Source organism: Cherax quadricarinatus, chromosome 89 (genome assembly GCF_038502225.1).
Source record: "Cherax quadricarinatus isolate ZL_2023a chromosome 89, ASM3850222v1, whole genome shotgun sequence".
Classification (NCBI taxonomy): Eukaryota; Metazoa; Arthropoda; class Malacostraca; order Decapoda; family Parastacidae; genus Cherax; species Cherax quadricarinatus.
Genome location: NC_091380.1, coordinates 15945032 through 15964636, shown reverse-complemented (window position 1 = coordinate 15964636; position 19605 = coordinate 15945032). Strand labels below are relative to the sequence as shown.

The following is a 19605-nucleotide window of genomic DNA, read 5'->3' as shown; positions in this document are numbered from 1 at the left end:
TCATGGTAGTTACAACCACTGAATATAAAGATAGTCTTAAGTGCCAGGAAGACAAACAAATTGGCAGGAATAGTAAGTAAGTAAGTAAGTAAGTAAGTTTATTCAGGTATACACAAATACAGTTACATAGAATTATCATACATAGCAGCATATGTGTAGAGAACCTGGGATAACCCAAAAAAGTCAGACACAGTGACAATACTGCACCACCTCGAAGATTTGCTAAAGTGGAAGCACAGTCAGTGGCCTCCATACCAGAACACCAGATATTAGTGCCAACTAATAAAGCCCCCAACAAACATTCTTTGTATTTGCAAATATACAGGGTTATATTATAAAGCCATCAAACAACAAAATACCTTTCATCAGCACACTCGCCACAGAATCAAATGCAATGTTTGTGGCTTTCACAGAGACCTACACTTAAAATTGCTTTGACAACGAAATATAGATCGCATCATACACCTTAATTAGATGCAACAGAAGGTATAAGCAACAAGGGAGGGATGGCTGTCCTATATGTCACAAAGTCACTTATTTGTTTAGCATTACTAAATACAAATTATATAGTCAAAATTTTGGTAGTAAAGACTGAGAACCAAAACCTCGCCATTGTGCTCGTATACAAGCCACCAGATGCAACTTCTCAACAATTAAAGAAATACCTATTGATAATTGACTACTGTCTAGAAAATCTTCCAAACCATACCTCGGCCGGGATTGAACCCGCGGTCAGAGAGTCATTACGATTTCGTGAGTCAAAATTTTCCAACCCCAGCTGCAAATATTTTGTTGATGGGCGACGCCAATTTAAGAATTAAATGGAAGAATATTGTAAATAATGTTACAGCTGAGATAATGTTACAGCTGAGATAATGTTACAGCTGAGATAATGTTACAGCTGAGATAATGTTACAGCTGAGATAATGTTACAGCTGAGATAATGTTACAGCTGAGATAATGTTACAGCTGAGATAATGTTACAGCTGAGATAATGTTACAGCTGAGATAATGTTACAGCTGAGATAATGTTACAGCTGAGATAATGTTACAGCTGAGATAATGTTACAGCTGAGATAATGTTACAGCTGAGATAATGTTACAGCTGAGATAATGTTACAGCTGAGATAAGCCCCAGGAGGCACCTCACAGGAAAATTCTCATACATGAGCTACTGAATCTCTGCAACAAATCCACCTTAAGCCAGGAAACAGTGATGTGTACCTGGAGGGTGTTCAAAGGGGTCAATGCCCCCGAGATCCGGTCCACGACCAGGCCTCACGGTGGATCAGTGCCTGATCAACCAGGCTGTTACTTCCGGCCACAGTCAGTCCAACACATGAACTACACACGTCATACCTTTATATACCTTTGAAGAATTTCGAGAGTATATCTACTCTCTGAGCCCGGCCATGGGCCAGGCTCGTCTGGTGCTCGCCTGGTCAACCAGGCTGTTGCTGCTGGAGGCCCGCTGCCCCACATATCCATCACAGCCTGGTTGATCTGGCACCTGGTGAAGATACTTGTCTAGTTTCCTCTTGAAGGCTTCAACACTTGTTCCAGCAGTGTTTCTGCCATTTTCTGGTAAGATGTTGAATAATCTGGGACCACGGATTTTAATACAGCGTTTCCTGATTGTGCCCACCGCACCCCTGGTTTTCACTGGGCTTATTTTGCACTTCCTCCCACATCTCTCGCTCCAGTATGTTGTTATGACAGTGTGCAGATTTGGGACCAGACCCTCGAGTACTTTCCAGGTAAATATTATCATGTACCTCTCTCTCCTCCGCTCCAATGAGTACATGTTCAAGACTTGCAGGCGTTCCCAGTAGTTTAGATGCTTTACTGGCTCAATTTGAGCCATAAACGATCTCTGTATTTGTTCCAGCTCCGATATTTCTCCTGCCCTGAACGGGGCCGTCAACACTGTGCAATATTCTAAGTGAGGGAGCACTAGCGATTTGAAGAGTGTCACCATCGGCATTATTTCCCTTTTTTTTGAAAGTTCTCAATACCCACCCCGTCATCTTCCTGGCTGTGATCTTTGTCTTGTTTTTTTTATTTTTATTAACACACTGGCAGATTCCCACCAAGGCAGGGTGGCCCGAAAAAGAAAAACTTTCATCATTCACTCCATCACTGTCTTGCCAGAAGGGTGCTTTACACTACAGTTTTTAAACTGCAACATTAACACCCCTCCTTCTTGTTATTCCTAGGTTTTTTATGTGTTCCTTACGTTCTATTTGGTGACCCTCTTGAGTTTTGTATATAGTGCTCCTTTTGAGTTCTTCATTCTTTCCATACCTAAGCAGCTGGAACTTATCACCACTGAACGTCATGTTGTTCTCCACTGCCCACTGGAAAACCCTGTTTATGTCTTCCTGTACTTTTTCAGTGTCCTCTGCCGTACTGACTTTCATGCTTATTTTAGTGTCATCTGCAAATGATGATACAAAAGTGCGCCAGGTGTTTTTGTCTGTCTGCTATGAGGATGAGGAACAGCAGAGGTGCCAGGACAGTGCCTTGGGGCACTGAGCTTTTGACCTCGCTGATGCTGGATCTTGCCCTGTTCACTACTACTTTTTGTGTTCTGTGTGTTAGGAAACAGAAAATCCATCTGCCTACCTTCCCTGTAATGCCCATGGCCTTCATTTTGTGCGCTATCACTCCATGATCGCATTTGTCAAACACCTTTGCAAAATCTCTGTAAATCACATCTGCGTTTTGGTCATCTTCCAGTGCCTCCGTAATTCTGTCATAATGGTTCAGCAGCTGTGACAGACATCATCGTCCTGCTCTAAAACCATACTGGTTCGGGTTATATTGGTTGTGGTGCTCCATAAAATTTGTAACCTGCCGTCTCATCACTCTTTCGAAGATTTTTATGATGTGAGAGGTTAGGGCTACTGGTCTGTAATTTTTAGCTAGTGCTCTACTGCCTCCCTTGTGCAAAGGAGTTATGTCTGCATTTTTTAAGGCCTCCGGTATTTCACCTAGATCTAAGCTCTTTCTCTGAAGAATACTGAGGGCTCGTGCTAGTGGTACTTTGCACTTCTTTATAAACAGAACATTCCATGAATCTGGTCCAGGTGCTGAGTGAGTGGGCATGTTTTCCATTTCTTTTCGAAATCTATGGGATTTGTACTAATGTCAGTTAGTTGGTCTGTGCGGCCTTCTTCTGGAGTGAAAAATATTTCTTCATTTTCTACCTTGCTGTCATTTAGTGGGTTGCTGAACACCGACTCATACTGTTCTTTTAAGATTTCACTCATTTCCTGTTCATCGTCAGTATACGAGTCTCCTTTCAGTAGTGAACCAATTATACAGGTAGTTCTTAACTTGGATTTTGCATAGGAATAGAAATATTTTGGGTTTCTTGCAATATCCTGTATGGCCTTTTGTTCCCTTCGTACAATTCATAGAATGAGACTCAAAATTGGGATTACACATAAGAAATGATAAAAAAAAAAAATGAGCGATCGATCTGTATTCATGTGATCTACAGATTCTGAGGAAGGCTATGTACAAACAAAGAAGTGTCTAACAGAAAAGGCAGACTTGGTGCACTCAAATCTAGACTGTTAAATCTCAGAATTCGGAGAGAACACGAACACGAAAAAAAAAAATCTAGAACATAAATAAGTTCATATTGAAGCAGACAATAGAAATATATTGTAAACTATAATATTCATCTATACAGGTTATTTACATTTAACCCCAACTCTGCTAGGGTGAGATTTACTTATGCAGAATGGGTGTCATCTCTGGGAGGATCAAACTCTGTTGCACTGGCTAACTCATGCTGTGGTTGAGGCAGATCTGAATTGATAGTTACAAATGATACTTGAGGATTTCTCTATACCTTTCATGTACGTAGGGAATAATGACATTCAGGTTGATCGTCTGACTGAGTATCAGAGGTAGAGAGTACAGGATCAGGAGGATTGTCAGAGTCTGTCACATTAGTCTGGGTTGGAACATTATTATCATCACATACTAACTTCATATGATCTAAATGCGATTCTTTATACTGACCAGTACTAATTTTTCTAACCTTATACTTATTGCCAGTGATATGTTCAACTACTCGATAAGGACCAACAAACTTCTGATCAAGCTTTGGCATTGCAGATGTTTTGTTAAAGTTAGTCAGCATAACTCTCAAACCTACTTTAATACTGGTCGACTTTGCTCGAGTGTTTGCGACTCTCATAAATTCTGCTATTGATTTATGAAGTGTTTCACGTATTCTTCTAAAAAAAACTTTGAGATAAGCTGGTACGAGTTATGAAATCATCAGGGTTGTAATTTAGTTTTGGGCTAGAATATAACAACTCATAAGGCAAACGTTTATCTACACCATACAATGCATAATGTGGAGTGTCACCTATAGAAACATTGTAAGCGGAATTTATGGCACACTGAACACCAGGTATAACTTCATCCCAAGAGGGTGTTCAAAGGGATCAATGCCCCTGAGACCCAGTCCACGACCAGGCCTCACGGTGAATCAGTGACTGATGAACCAGGCTGTTACTTCTGGCCACAGTCAGTCCAACATATGAACTACAACCCAGCTGGTTAGGTACTGTTTTAAGTATCTGTCTTGCTCCTTCTTGAAGACAGCTAGAGGGTCTATTGGTAATCCCTCTTAGATATGTTAGGAAGCAGTTGAACAGTCTTGGCCCCCTGATGCTTATTTTATTATATCTTAGTGTGCTCATGGCATCCCTGCTTATCATTGGGAACGTTCCACTGCCTGCCATCTTTTGCTTTTGTAGGGAGTGATTTCTGTGAGCAGATTTAGATCTAACCCCTCTAGAATTTTCAAGGAGTAAATTATGATGCATCTTTCTCGCCTGCATTCCAAGGAGTACAAGTCAAGGAATTTCAACCATTCCCAGTAATTGAGGTGCTTTATTGCACTTATATGTGCCATGAAAGTTCTCTGTATATTTTCCAGGTCTGCAATTTTGCCTGTCTTGAAAGGGGGATCGTTAGTGTACAGCAATACTCCAGTCTACAAAGAACAACTGATATTAATTAAGAGAATCATCATTGGCTTTGCATCTCTAGTTTTGAAGGATTATTATCCATTACATCATTTTCCTAGATGTAGACATTGTTGTGATCTTGGGAAGTGAGATTCTCTGACATTATCACCCCCAATTTGATTTATACTTTGATCCAGTTTTCAGTTCCTTGAGTTTTCCATAGCAGAGTAATTGAAAATTTTCTTATTTAGCTTCATATTGTTTTTTGAGGCTCATTTGAAGACTTGGTTAATGTCCACTTGGAGATTTGTAGTGTCCTCAGTGGATGACACTGTCATGTAAATTCTGGTACATTTATTAACACATCGGCTGTTTCCCACCAATTCAGGGTGGCCCAAAAAAAGAATACTTTCATAATGATTCACTCCATCACTGTCTTCTAGACGGATGCTTTACACTACAGTTATAAAACTGCAACATTAACACCCCTCCTTCAGAGTGCAGACGCTGTACTTCCCATCTCCAGGACTCTAGTCCAGCCTGCAGGTTTCCCTGAATCCCTTCTTATCTGTTACCTCGCTAACACTAAAACAGCACGTCAAGTCATAAAACCATTTGTCTCCATTCCCTCCTGTCTAACACGCTCAAGCACAGTTGCTGGAAGTCCAAGCCCCTAGCACACAAAACCTCCTTTACCCCCTCCCTCCAACCTTTCCTAGGCTGACCCCTACCCTGCCTCCCCTCCACTACAGTTCTGTATACTCTTGAAGTCATTCTATTTCGTTCCATCCTCTCTACATGTCCAAACCGTCTCAATAACCCTTCCTCAGCCCTCTGGATAATAGTTTTGGTAATCCCACACCTCTTCTTAATCTACAAACTACGGATTCTATGCATTATATTCACACCACACATTGCCCTCAGACATGACATCTCCACTGATATAGTCAGCAAAAAAAGACATGGTGCTGAGGCTTATATCCTCTGATATGAGGATAAGATAAATGATGGGAGTGAATACTTTATCTTGTGGAACAGACCTTTCCACTGGAGCCGCCTCTGACATTTCTGTTTACTATAACTCATGTCTGTTGGTTAGGAAGTTAATGATCCATTTACACACTTTTCCTGTTATTTCTTTATGTATTTTGTGTGCTATTACATCATGATCATACTTGTCGAACGCTTTCACAAAGTTCGTGAATACTGCATCTGCGTTTTGTTTGTCCTTCAGTGCAACCCAGCCCATGTCATAGTGGTCCAGTAGTTGTGAGAAGGAGCGACCTGCTCTTAACCCACGTTACCCCGAGTTGTCCAACTGTTGCATTTCCAGCTGGTTGGTGATCTTGCTTCTTAGAACCCTTTCAAATATTTTTATGATATGGGACTCTAGTGTTATCAGACTGTAATTCTTTGCAAATGCTTTACTGCTACCTTTGTGGAGTGGGACTATATATTTTCTTATTGGCTGCAATGACCCGTGTCTAGGCCCCTTCTCCATAGAAAATTTAAGGCATGCAAAAGATGTTCCTTGCAGTTCTTGATGAAGACGGAGTTCCAAGAGTCTTGGACTGGTACGAAATATAGCTGAATCAAAGAACATTCATTCGTAACACATCTCAATTGAACTTCAGACTTGTATGCACAGGGGTCCTGACCAGCAAAATTATTTATTATGAAGGAGCCTTCACCAAATTGGCAAATAGGCAGCAGAGAGTTTGCATAAATGGGGAGAAATCAGAGTGGGGAAGCGTCACGAGCGGTGTTCCACAGGGGTCGGTGTTGGGCCCCCTGCTGTTCACAATCTACATAAACGACATAGATGAGGGCATAAAGAGCGACATCGGCAAGTTTGCCGATGACACCAAAATAGGCCGTCGAATTCATTCTGACGAGGACATTAGAGCACTCCAGGAAGATTTGAATAGACTGATGCAGTGGTCGGAGAAGTGGCAGATGCAGTTTAATATAGACAAATGCAAAGTTCTAAATGTTGGACAGGACAATAACCATGCCACATATAAACTAAATAATGTAGATCTTAATATTACGGATTGCGAAAAAGATTTAGGAGTTCTGGTTAGCAGTAATCTGAAACCAAGACAACAGTGCATAAGTGTTCGCAATAAAGCTAATAGAATCCTTGGCTTCATATCAAGAAGCATAAATAATAGGAGTCCTCAGGTTGTTCTTCAACTCTATACATCCTTGGTTAGGCCTCATTTAGATTATGCTGCACAGTTTTGGTCACCGTATTACAGAATGGATATAAATGCTCTGGAATATGTACAAAGAAGGATGACAAAGTTGATCCCATGTATCAGAAACCTTCCCTATGAGGATAGACTAAGGGCCCTGAATCTGCACTCTCTAGAAAGACGTAGAATTAGGGGGGATATGATTGAGGTGTATAAATAGAAGACAGGAATAAATAAAGGGGACGTAAATAGTGTGCTGAAAATATCTAGCCTAGACAGGACTCGCAGCAATGGTTTTAAGTTGGAAAAATTCAGATTCAGGAAGGATATAGGAAAGTACTGGTTTGGTAATAGAGTTGTGGATGAGTGGAACAAACTCCCAAGTACCGTTATAGAGGCCAGAACGTTGTGTAGCTTTAAAAATAGGTTGGATAAATACATGAGTGGATGTGGGTGGGTGTGAGTTGGACCTGATTAGCTTGTGCTACCAGGTCGGTTGCCGTGTTCCTCCCTTAAGTCAATGTGACCTGACCTGACTAGGTTGGGTGCATTGGCTTAAGCCGGTAGGAGACTTGGACCTGCCTCACATGGGCCAGTAGGCCTTCTGCAGTGTTCCTTCGTTCTTATGTTCTTAAATTCAACTTAAATAACAAGAACATTGAGCTCAAATTACCATGTCCTTAATAAAATACGCTGGAAAGATATCTTAAATAACACAGAGCTGGACCAGTGGGTGTGGGTGGGTGTGAGTTAGACCTGACTAGCTTGTGCTACTATGTCTAATGTTATGCTCTTTCCTTAAGTGGAAGTGACTAGACTTGGTGGGTCATTGGGCTAATCCGGGGGAGCGGGGGGACATGGACCTGCTCCACATGGGACAGTAGGCCTGTTGCAATGTTCCTTCTTTCTTATGTTCTTATGAAATATGCTCAAGACACATTCCCCATGAGAAAAAAAAGAGATGTAAACTAGAGAGAAAGAGAGGTGTTCCCAGTACAGGAAAAGACGAAGAATCCCAGAGCTTCTCAAAGGGGCTAGACCCTGGCTAAAGAAAAAAAAATTATCTAAATCAAGTTAACTGAATCATACAGGATGCAGGAAACACAGAAAAAACTTCGATCAATAAATAAAATTGAAAGAAATCCAAAATATTTCATCCCGCCACGTCCAGTATTGGGCCCCTCGCTTGAATGAGATGGCACCTCCACTGATGACCGTAAATTATTATAATCACTGGGGAGCGCTAAACTTGTAGGATTATACAGTGCACGTGAGAGGGGAGGGATGGAAGGTATTCAGGCTCAATTCAGGGAACCGGAGCAGAGATCCAATTCCCTAGATCAAGAGCCCCTCATCAGCGTCAAGGAACCTCCCTTGAGGGGTGATGAGAAATGAGTGAGATACTGAAGTCCCAGTATGACTCAGTATGTCGCTAACTAGACTAAGGATCGACATTCTGTGTAAATTTATGAGCGAGATTCATTTTTTCTTAAAATCTCCAGAAAATCTGACATAAGTCACTCTGTCTGACTTTTTTGGGTTATCCCAGGTTCTCTACACATATGCTGCTATGTATGATAATTCTATGTAACTGTACTGTGTATACCTGAATAAATTTACTTACTTACTTACTTACTTACTTACTCTACTTTGAAAACGCAATTAACGACAATTATTATTATGGGGCAGCACTAAACCCGTAAGGATTATACAGCACACGTGGGATGGGGGGATTGGAAGGCATTCAGGCTCAATTCAGGGAACTGAAGCACAGATCCAATTCCCTAAATCAAGAGCCCCTCCCCAGTGTCAAGGAACCTTCCTTGAGGGGAATTAACGACAAGCTCATGCACACCAGTCCCAGACTCCTGGCTTGGCTGGTTTGATCCCCTGCTGGGTGGAAATGTTGGGCATGCTTACACCTGCTGCCCCTGTTCACCTAGCTGTAAGTAGGTACCGGCTGTTGTGCGTCGCGTCCTAGGGGGTGGCAGTATGCTTTAGACAGGGGTGGGTTTTAAAATGAACTCAGGTAGAATAACAACTCTTAGCCTGTAAAGTAAAAGGACACAAGTGCAACTAATGTGACATTTATTGTGGCAACGTTTCTCTCTCCAGGAGCTTTATCAAGCCATTTACTTTACATATTGTCGGTAATTCTACCAACTTTATTACAACTCTTAGCCTGTAAGAACTCCAAAAACCCCTTTCACGTGCCTTAAATATACTATGGAAATCGAGCCTAGGCATGGGAGCCATCCCACAGTCACTAAAAACAATGGATATTGCCCCATTCCACATAAAACTTCGAAAGGTTTTTAAGAAGCAAGATCGCCAACCACTTGGATACCTAACAACTGCACAACCCTGGGCAGCATTGGTTTAGAGCAGATTTAGATTTTAGATTTTGCCACCGAAGTGGCTAGTTTATTGTGCCGCCCATATCCATCCTGTGGACGGTAGCGCGAGAGCATATCCATCCTGTGGACGGTAGCGCGAGAGCATATGGATACACAAAAGGCCTAGGAACTAGGCCCCAAAGGGTTAACAGGAATACATATGGATTTATATCTACATATCTATAGTTCACTTATCTGTTACAAGCAAATTTAGGAAATTTGCTTAGTATATCTGGTATCTTATTTTCATTAATAAGATATCTTGACATGTCACATAGGTTATTATACTGTCTGTCTCTGTATTCCTCAATAAGTGGACAATTAAGCACAGGACGCTCTCTCTTACAATTACTGAACCACTAGGAGAGATGTGGATGCACTGGAGGGCAAACAGAATTCATATATGGTATACACAGACTGCAAAATCCTTCAAGTGTAATTATGATGTAATAACACACAAAAATGTGATAAAGGAATAACGGGGAAAGTGGGCAGATGAATCTTCAATATTCTAACCAACAAAACACAGAGTAATAGCAAGCAGAGTTAAGTTAGAGAGAAGTGCAATGAGAACCTCTGTTCCTCAAGGTACAGTCACTCACATCCAGCCTTTTCTTCTTCCTCGTAACTGCTGGTACCGGAATTTGCATGACAGCGTCATCCACTGAAACTGGATAGTGCCAAGCGGATATAAACAAAGTCTTCCAATGGTCCATAGAAACAATGCGAAGATCAGTGAGTGCAAATTTCAATGACTCCCTTATTCACTACAGAAACCCTAAGGAAATAAATGTTAGATCAAAATATAAAGCAAATTATAACCACACAAAAGAGCAGAAAACTAATATGAAAGACCTGGGAGTGATAATGTCAGAGAATCTCACGTTCAAGGATCACATAATGAGAACCTTCAATGCAAGGGATGCAAACCAATGATGATCTTTAAGTCACTTGTTCTCTCTAGGCTGGAATACTACTGTACACTAACAGCCTCTATCAAGGCAGGAGAAAGTATAGATCTGAAGAATATACAGAGAACTTTCACTACATGTGCATATCAAAGGCCTCAACAATTGGGACCATTTGAAGTCCCTTGACCTGTACATCTTTGAACGAAGGCAAGATACATCATAGTTTACTCCTGGAAAATCCTAGAAGGACTAGTCCAAAATCTGCACACAGAAATTACTCTCTAGAAAAGCAAAAGACTCGGCAGGCGCAACCTCCTCCCAGTGAATAATAGGGACGCCATGAGTACTGTGAGAGAACACACTAAGCGTCAGGGGTCCAAGACTGTTCAACTGCCTACAAGCATACACAAAAGGGATTAGCAATAGACCCCTGGCTGTCTTAAAGACAGTACCTGACCATCCGGGCTGTGGATTGTATATTGGATTGCGTTCCCTGATCCTCTGCGAAGCGCTGGGGCGTTGACCCCCAGAACACCCTCCAGGTGGGAAAAGCACCTTCATAGTCAACGACCATCACAATCGTTTACTACAATCACCCACTACTGCAGTCACATCAATTTAACAATCAACCGCTATCACCACACACCGCAACCACGAAAATCGCTCTACTGCCACCACTATATTCATCTACCATAACAATCACCAATCACAATCGCGAATCACCAGTTATTGCGATAATCACCTACCATTCACTGCAATCACATACCATCACTGCAACCACCATAACTACCACAATTACCTACCACCAAAATCACCTAACAATCACAAGCTATAACACAATCATCTACTGCAGTCACCATCACCATAATTACCCACTACAATCACAATCAACCACTACCAGTATCACAGTCTCCTATAAAGACCACAGTTACCCACTACCAATACCACAATCATCAACTACCACAATCCCAACTACCGATACCACAGACTTCTACCAACATTACAATAATCCACTACGACATTATCACAATCGTCCACTACCGATAATAATCACCCACTACCACCACAATCACCCACTACCAATATCACAATCATCCATAACTACCCCCACAATCACACATGACCACAACAATAACCCACCACTGCCACAATCATCCACTACCACCACCACAATCGTTCCACAATCATCCACTACCACCACATTCATCCGCTATCAACACCATAATCCCCACCACCACCATAATCACCCACTACCACCACCATCACTCACTACCACAATCATCCATTACAACAATCACCCACTACCACCATCACTCGCTACCACAATCATTCATTACAACCACCCACTACCACCACAATCGCCTATTACACCACAATCATCCACTACCACCAAAATCACCCACCAAAACACCAATCACACACCACCACAATCACTGCCATAACAATCACCCGCTACCATCACAATCATACACCACAACACTCACCCACTACCACCGCACTCATTACCACCACCACAATCACTACCACCACAATCACCCACTACCATCACAATCACCAACTACCACAATCAATCACCACTACCACTCACCACCACCACAGTCACCACTACCACAATCACTCCCACAATCACCCACCACCACAATCACCACAACCACAATAACCCACTACCACCACAATCACCCAGTACCACCACAATCACCCGCTACCACCATAATCACAGATTATCACCACAATGATTCACCACCATAATCACCCACCACTACAACCACAATCACCCACTACAGCAGTCACCACCACAATCACCCACTTCCACCACAATCACCCACCACCACCAATCACCAGCACAATCACCCACACACCACCAGAATCACCACCATCTCACCCACTACCACACTCACCACCACCCCAATCACCCACTACCACAATCACTCGCTACCACAATCACTCGCTACCACAATCACCCATTATCACCACAATGACTAACCACAATCACCCACCACAAACACCACTACCACCCACTACAACAATCACCACCACCACAAACACCACTACCACCCACTACATCACCACAATCACTCATCCACCACAATCACCCACTTCCAACACAATCATCCAATACTGCCACCACAATCACCCAATACTACCAAATCACACACCACCGCAATCACCCATTACCACAACACTCACCATCACCCACTACCGCATTCACTACCACCACAATCAACTACCACAATAACCCACCACCAGAATCATCCACTATCACCACAATCACTCACCACCACAATCACCCACTACCACCACAATTACCCACCACAATCTCCCCCTACCCCAATCACCCACCACTACCACAATCACCCGCTACCACCATAATCACCCATCACCACAGCACTCACCCACTACCAAAATCACTTAGTACCACCACAATCACCCACTACCACAATCACTCAGTGCCACAATCACCCAGTACCACCACAATCACCCACTACCACAATCAGTACCAACACCAATCCCCCACTACCACAATCAATCAGTACAAGAATCACTCAGTAACAACACAATCACTCAGTACCAAAACCACCCAGTACCACCACAATCACCCACTACCACAATCAGTACCACCACAATCACCCACTACCACAATCAGTACCACAATCACCCTGTACCACCACAAACATCCAGTACAATCACACTCACACAGTACCACAACATTCACTACAATCACTCACCACTACCACAATCACCCAGTACCACCACAATCACTACAATCACTCAGTACCACCAAAAAACTACAATCACCCACCACCACCACAATCACCCTCCGCCACAATCACATCACCCAGCACAATCACAATCACCCAGCACAATCACATCACCCACCACAATCACTACAACAATCACCCAGCACAATCACAATTACCCAGCAAAATCACATCACCCACAATTACTACATCACAACCACAACTACAATCACAATCACCACAATCACATCACCCAGCACAATCACAGCAATCACCCCACACAATCACCCACCACAATCACTACAACAATCACCCATCACAATCGCAACAATCACCCAGAACAATCATTACAACAATCACCCAGCACAATCACAATTACCAAGTGCAATCACTACAACAATCACCCACCACAAATACTACAACAATCACCCAGCACAATAACTAAAACAATCGCCCAACAATCACTACAATCACCGAGAAAAATCAGCAATCACTATAACAATCACCCACCACATTCACTACAGCAATCACAACAACCACAACAATCATGTCACCAACCACAATCACTACAATCACGCAGCACAATCACAATCACCCAGCACAATCACTACAACACCCACCACAATCACTACAACAATCACTATCACCCACCACAATCACTACAACAATCACTACCAAAATCACAACACTCACCCCCACCACTGCAATCACCCATCACAATCACTACAATCACCCATCAATATCACTGCAACAATCACCACAATCACTACAATCACTACAACCATCACAACAATCCCTACAACAATCACCCACCACAATAACAATCACCACAACAATCTCCCACCACAATAACAATCACCACCACAATCACTAAAACAATCACCACAATCACTACAATTGCCCACCACAATCACTATCACTACAACAATCACCCATCACCACAATCATTTCAACAATCACCCATCGCCACAATCACAACAATCGCCCACCACAATCACTAACAATCTCCACAATCACTACAACAATCACCACCACAATCACTACAATAATCACCCATCACCACAATCACTACAACAATCACACACCACAATCACTACAACAATCACCACAATCACTAAAACAATCACCACCACAATCACTGCAACAATCACCCATCCCTACATCACCACAATCACAATTACTACAACAATCGCCCATCACAACTGCAACAAACACCACCACAATCACAATCACCACAACTATCACTAAAAAAATCACACCAGAATGACTACAGCACCACTATAATCACCCATCACAATCACTACAACAATCGCCCACCGCAATCACTACGACAATCACCCACCAAAATCACTGCAATAATCGCCATTACAATCACTACAACAATCACTACAAAAATCCCATCACAATCACTACAACAATCACCACAAACACAAAAACAATCACCCATCACCACAATCACTACAACAATCACCACAATCACAACACTCACCCATAATGAGAACTTTCAAAACGAGAGATGCCAAGCCCATGATGATCCTTTTCAAATCACTTGTTCTCTCTAGGCTGGAATACTGCTGTACATTAACATCTCCATTCAAAGCAGGTGAAATCGCAGATCTAGAGAGTGTACAGAGATCCTTTACTGCACGTATAAGTTCTGTCAAGCACCTTAACTACTGGGAACGCTTGGAAGCACTTGACTTGTACTCGTTGGAATGCAGGAGGGAGAGATATATCATAATCTACACTTGGAAAATCTTGGAAGGAATGGTCCCAAATCTGCACACAGAAATCACTCCCTACGAAAGTAAAATACTGGGCAGGCGATGCAAAATGCCGCCAATAAAAAGTAGGGGCGCCATTGGTACACTAAGAGAAAACACCATAAGTGTCCGGGGCCCAAAACTGTTCAACAGCCTCCCATCAAGCATTAGGGGAATTGCCAATAAACCCCTGGCTGCCTTCAAGAGAGAGCTGGACAGATACCTAAAGTCAGTGCCGGATCAGCCGGGCTGTGGCTCGTACGTTGGACTGCGTGCGGCCAGCAGTAACAGCCTAGTTGATCAGGCCCTGATCCATCGGGAGGCCTGGTCATGGACCGGGCCGCGGGGGCGTTGATCCCCGGAATAACCTCCAAGTAACCTCCAGGTAACCACAATCACCACAACTACAACAATCACCCATTACAACAATCGCCCACCACAATCACAATCACCACAATCACTACAACAATCACCACCACAATCATTACAACAATCACCAATCACAATCACTACAAGAATCACCCACCAAAATCACTACATATCACTAAATCACCACCACAATCACCACACACCACAATCACTAGAACAATCACCCATCACCACAATTACAACAATAACTCATCACAATCACTGCAACAATCACCTCCACAATCACAACAATCACTACAATAATCATCACAATCACTGCAACAATCAGCACAATTACTACAACAATCGCCACCACAATCACAACAATCACCCACCACAATCACTACAACAATCACCACCACAATCACTACAAAAATCACCCACCAATAACTACAATCGCTACAACAATCGCAATCACTACAACAATCACCACAACAATCATCCACCAATCACTACAACAATCACCCACCAATCACTAAAACAATCACAACAATCACCCACCAATCGCTACAACAATCACCCACTAATCACTACAACAATCACCCATTAATCACTACAACAATCACCCTCCAATCACTACAATCATTTCAACAATCACTACAGTAATCACTCACCAATCACTACAGCAATCATTACAACAATCACTACAGCAATCACTCACCAATCACTACAACAATCACAATCACAACAATCACCAACCAACTACTAAAATCACCCATCACAAGAATCACTTCAACAATCACCACAACAATCACTACAACAATCACCATAACAATCACCCTCCAATCACTACAACAATAACTACAACAATCACCCAACAATCACTACGATAATTACCCATCAATCACTACAACAATCATTACATCACCAATCACTACATCACCCACCAATCACTACAACAATCACCACAACAATCACTACAACAATCACCCACCAATCACTGCAATAACATCACTACAATCACCACAATCACAATTACACATCAATCACTACAACAATCACAATAATCACTACAAAAATCACAACAATCACCGCAACAATCACAACAATCACCCAGCAGTCACAACAATCACAACAATCACATCAATCACTACAACAATCACTCACCAATCACTACAACCATCACAACAATCACTCACCAATCACTACAATCACATCACAACAATCACTGCAACAATCACTACAACAATCACCCACCATTCACTTCATCACAATCGATACACCACAACAATCACCCACCAAACAACAATCACCACAACAATCACTACAACAATCACAACAATCACAATAACAATCACTACAACCACAACAACAATCACCACAACAATCACTACAACAATCACCCACCAATCACTACAACATTCACCACAACAATCACTACAACAATCACTGCAACAATCGCCACAACAATCACAACGTTCACTACAACAATCACTGCAACAATCACAACATTCACAACAATCACCACGACAATCACCCAATAATAACTACAATCACCACAACAATCACCCATCAATCACTACAATCACCCACCACAATCACTCACCACACTCATCACAATCACTACAACAATCACCCACCACAATCTCTACAACAATCACTACAACAATCACTACAACAATCGCTACAACAATCAGTACAACAATCACTACAACAATCACCCACCACAATCTCTACAACAATCAGTACAACAATCACTACAATAGCTACAACAATCACCATAATAGCTACAACAATCACCATAATAGCTACAACAATCACTACAATAGCTACAACAATCACCATAATAGCTACAACAATCACCATAATAGCTACAACAATCACTACAATAGCTACAACAATCACTACAACAATCACCCACCACAATCTCTACAACAATCAGTACAACAATCGCTACAATCACTACAACAATCACTACAACAATCACCCATCACAATCACTTTAATACCAACAATCACTACAACAATCACTACAACAATCACCCATCACAATCACTAACCACAATCACCAACCACAATCTCTACAACAATCGCTACAACAATCACTACAACAATCACTACAACAATCACTACAACAATCGCTACAACAATCACTACAACAATCACTACAACAATCGCTACAACAATCACTACAACAATCGCTACAACAATCGCTACAACAATCACTACAACAATCGCTACAACAATCACTACAACAATCACAACAATCACCCACCACAATCTCTACAACAATCAGTACAACAATCACTACAACAATCACTACAACAATCAGTACAACAATCACTACAACAATCACCCATCACAATCACTACAACAATCACCCATCACAATCACTACAACAATCACCCACCACAATCTCTACAACAATCACCCACCACAATCTCTACAACAATCACTACAACAATCACTACAACAATCACTACAACAATCACTACAACAATCACCCACCACAATCACTACAACAATCACTACAACAATCACCACAACAATCACCCACCACAATCACTACAACAATCAGTACAACAATCACTACAACAATCGCTACAATCACTACAACAATCACCACAACAATCACTACAACAATCGCTACAATCACTACAACAATCGCTACAATCACTACAACAATCACTACAACAATCACTACAACAATCACCCACCACAATCACTACAACAATCACCACAACAATCACTACAACAATCACTACAACAATCACTACAACAATCACTACAACAATCACCCACCACAATCACTACAACAATCACTACAACAATCACTACAACAATCGCTACAACAATCACTACAACAATCACCCACCACAATCACTACAACAATCACCCACCACAATCACTACAACAATCAGTACAACAATCACTACAACAATCACCACAACCACAACAATTACTACAACAATCACTACAACAATCACCACAACAATCACCCACCACAATCACTACAACAATCAGTACAACAATCACTACAACAATCACCACAACCACAACAATTACTACAACAATCACTACAACAATCACCACAACAATCACCCACCACAATCACTACAACAATCAGTACAACAATCACTACAACAATCACCACAACCACAACAATTACTACAACAATCACTACAACAATCACCACAACAATCACCCACCACAATCACTACAACAATCAGTACAACAATCACTACAACAATCACCACAACCACAACAATTACTACAACAATCACTACAACAATCACCACAACAATCACCCACCACAATCACTACAACAATCACTACAACAATCAGTACAACAATCACTACAACAATCACCACAACAATCACTACAACAATCACCACAACAATCACTACAACAATCACCACAACAATCACCACAACAATCACTGTAATACCAACAATCACAATACAATATTTCCTTCATAAGGTCTTAACTTGGTCTGGGACCAACTAATAATAAGATCATATATACTCACCTTGTTCATTATATGTTGGTAACACAAGTGGTAAAAGTTTCTGGCGGGAAGATGTTGAGGTTGAGAAGAGAGATGAGGTTGTGAGGTGGATGATAAATCCTGACGGGTGAAGTTGATCTTTGAGGTTTAAACTGGAATAGAGAGCATGGCAGCGGGAGGAGAGGCACTAACACCCACCCACGCGCTGTCTGCCGCTACACTGATGAATGCTGCCCTCCAGCTCATCAAATCTATCGCTGCCGGGAATTCCTGTCTAACTTCTCGCACTATATCCTCTCTTTTAGCAAGGGCTATTTAGCCCCATTCGGCAATGTTATCACAACAAACATCACACATAGAACCAAGAAACGTTAACTGAAATATTTCAAGGATAGCAAGAAAATGACTGTGATATTAACGGTGGTGAGAGATGAGTGCATCAAACGTCCGCCAGCTGAGCAGGATGGTTGTGGACCAGAGATCAACATTTCTTGAGCTCTGAGATCACGGCAAAAAAAGAAATCTCCCTTATATTGGCTGAAATCTCCTGATCCAAGGGATTACAGAGACCCATCCCAACCTCACACTATACCTGATTAACCCATTATTTCCCCAGATGTCATAAGACCCTCACAGATTTACCACTTCTGCGTGAATATAATAAAAAAACGCTGGCTCCCCAGCATAAGCAAAAAGTGTGTTGGGTGATAGTGCACAGCTCCAGTCATTAACATATCCCAGGCAGCCTG

The 19605-nt window shown here is 41.9% G+C and overlaps 1 protein-coding gene across 1 annotated transcript in view; it reads right to left on the bottom strand.

The window, feature by feature from the left end:
• The window catches only part of LOC128697133 (extracellular sulfatase SULF-1 homolog), an 849281-nt gene extending 830209 nt beyond the window's left edge, over window positions 1-19072 (bottom strand). Inside the window, exon 1 of the mRNA XM_070104220.1 lies at window positions 18878-19072. The gene's annotated coding sequence lies outside the window, so the exon portion shown is untranslated. The remainder of the gene's footprint in view (window positions 1-18877) is intronic.
• Between the last annotated feature and the right edge of the window lie 533 nt (window positions 19073-19605).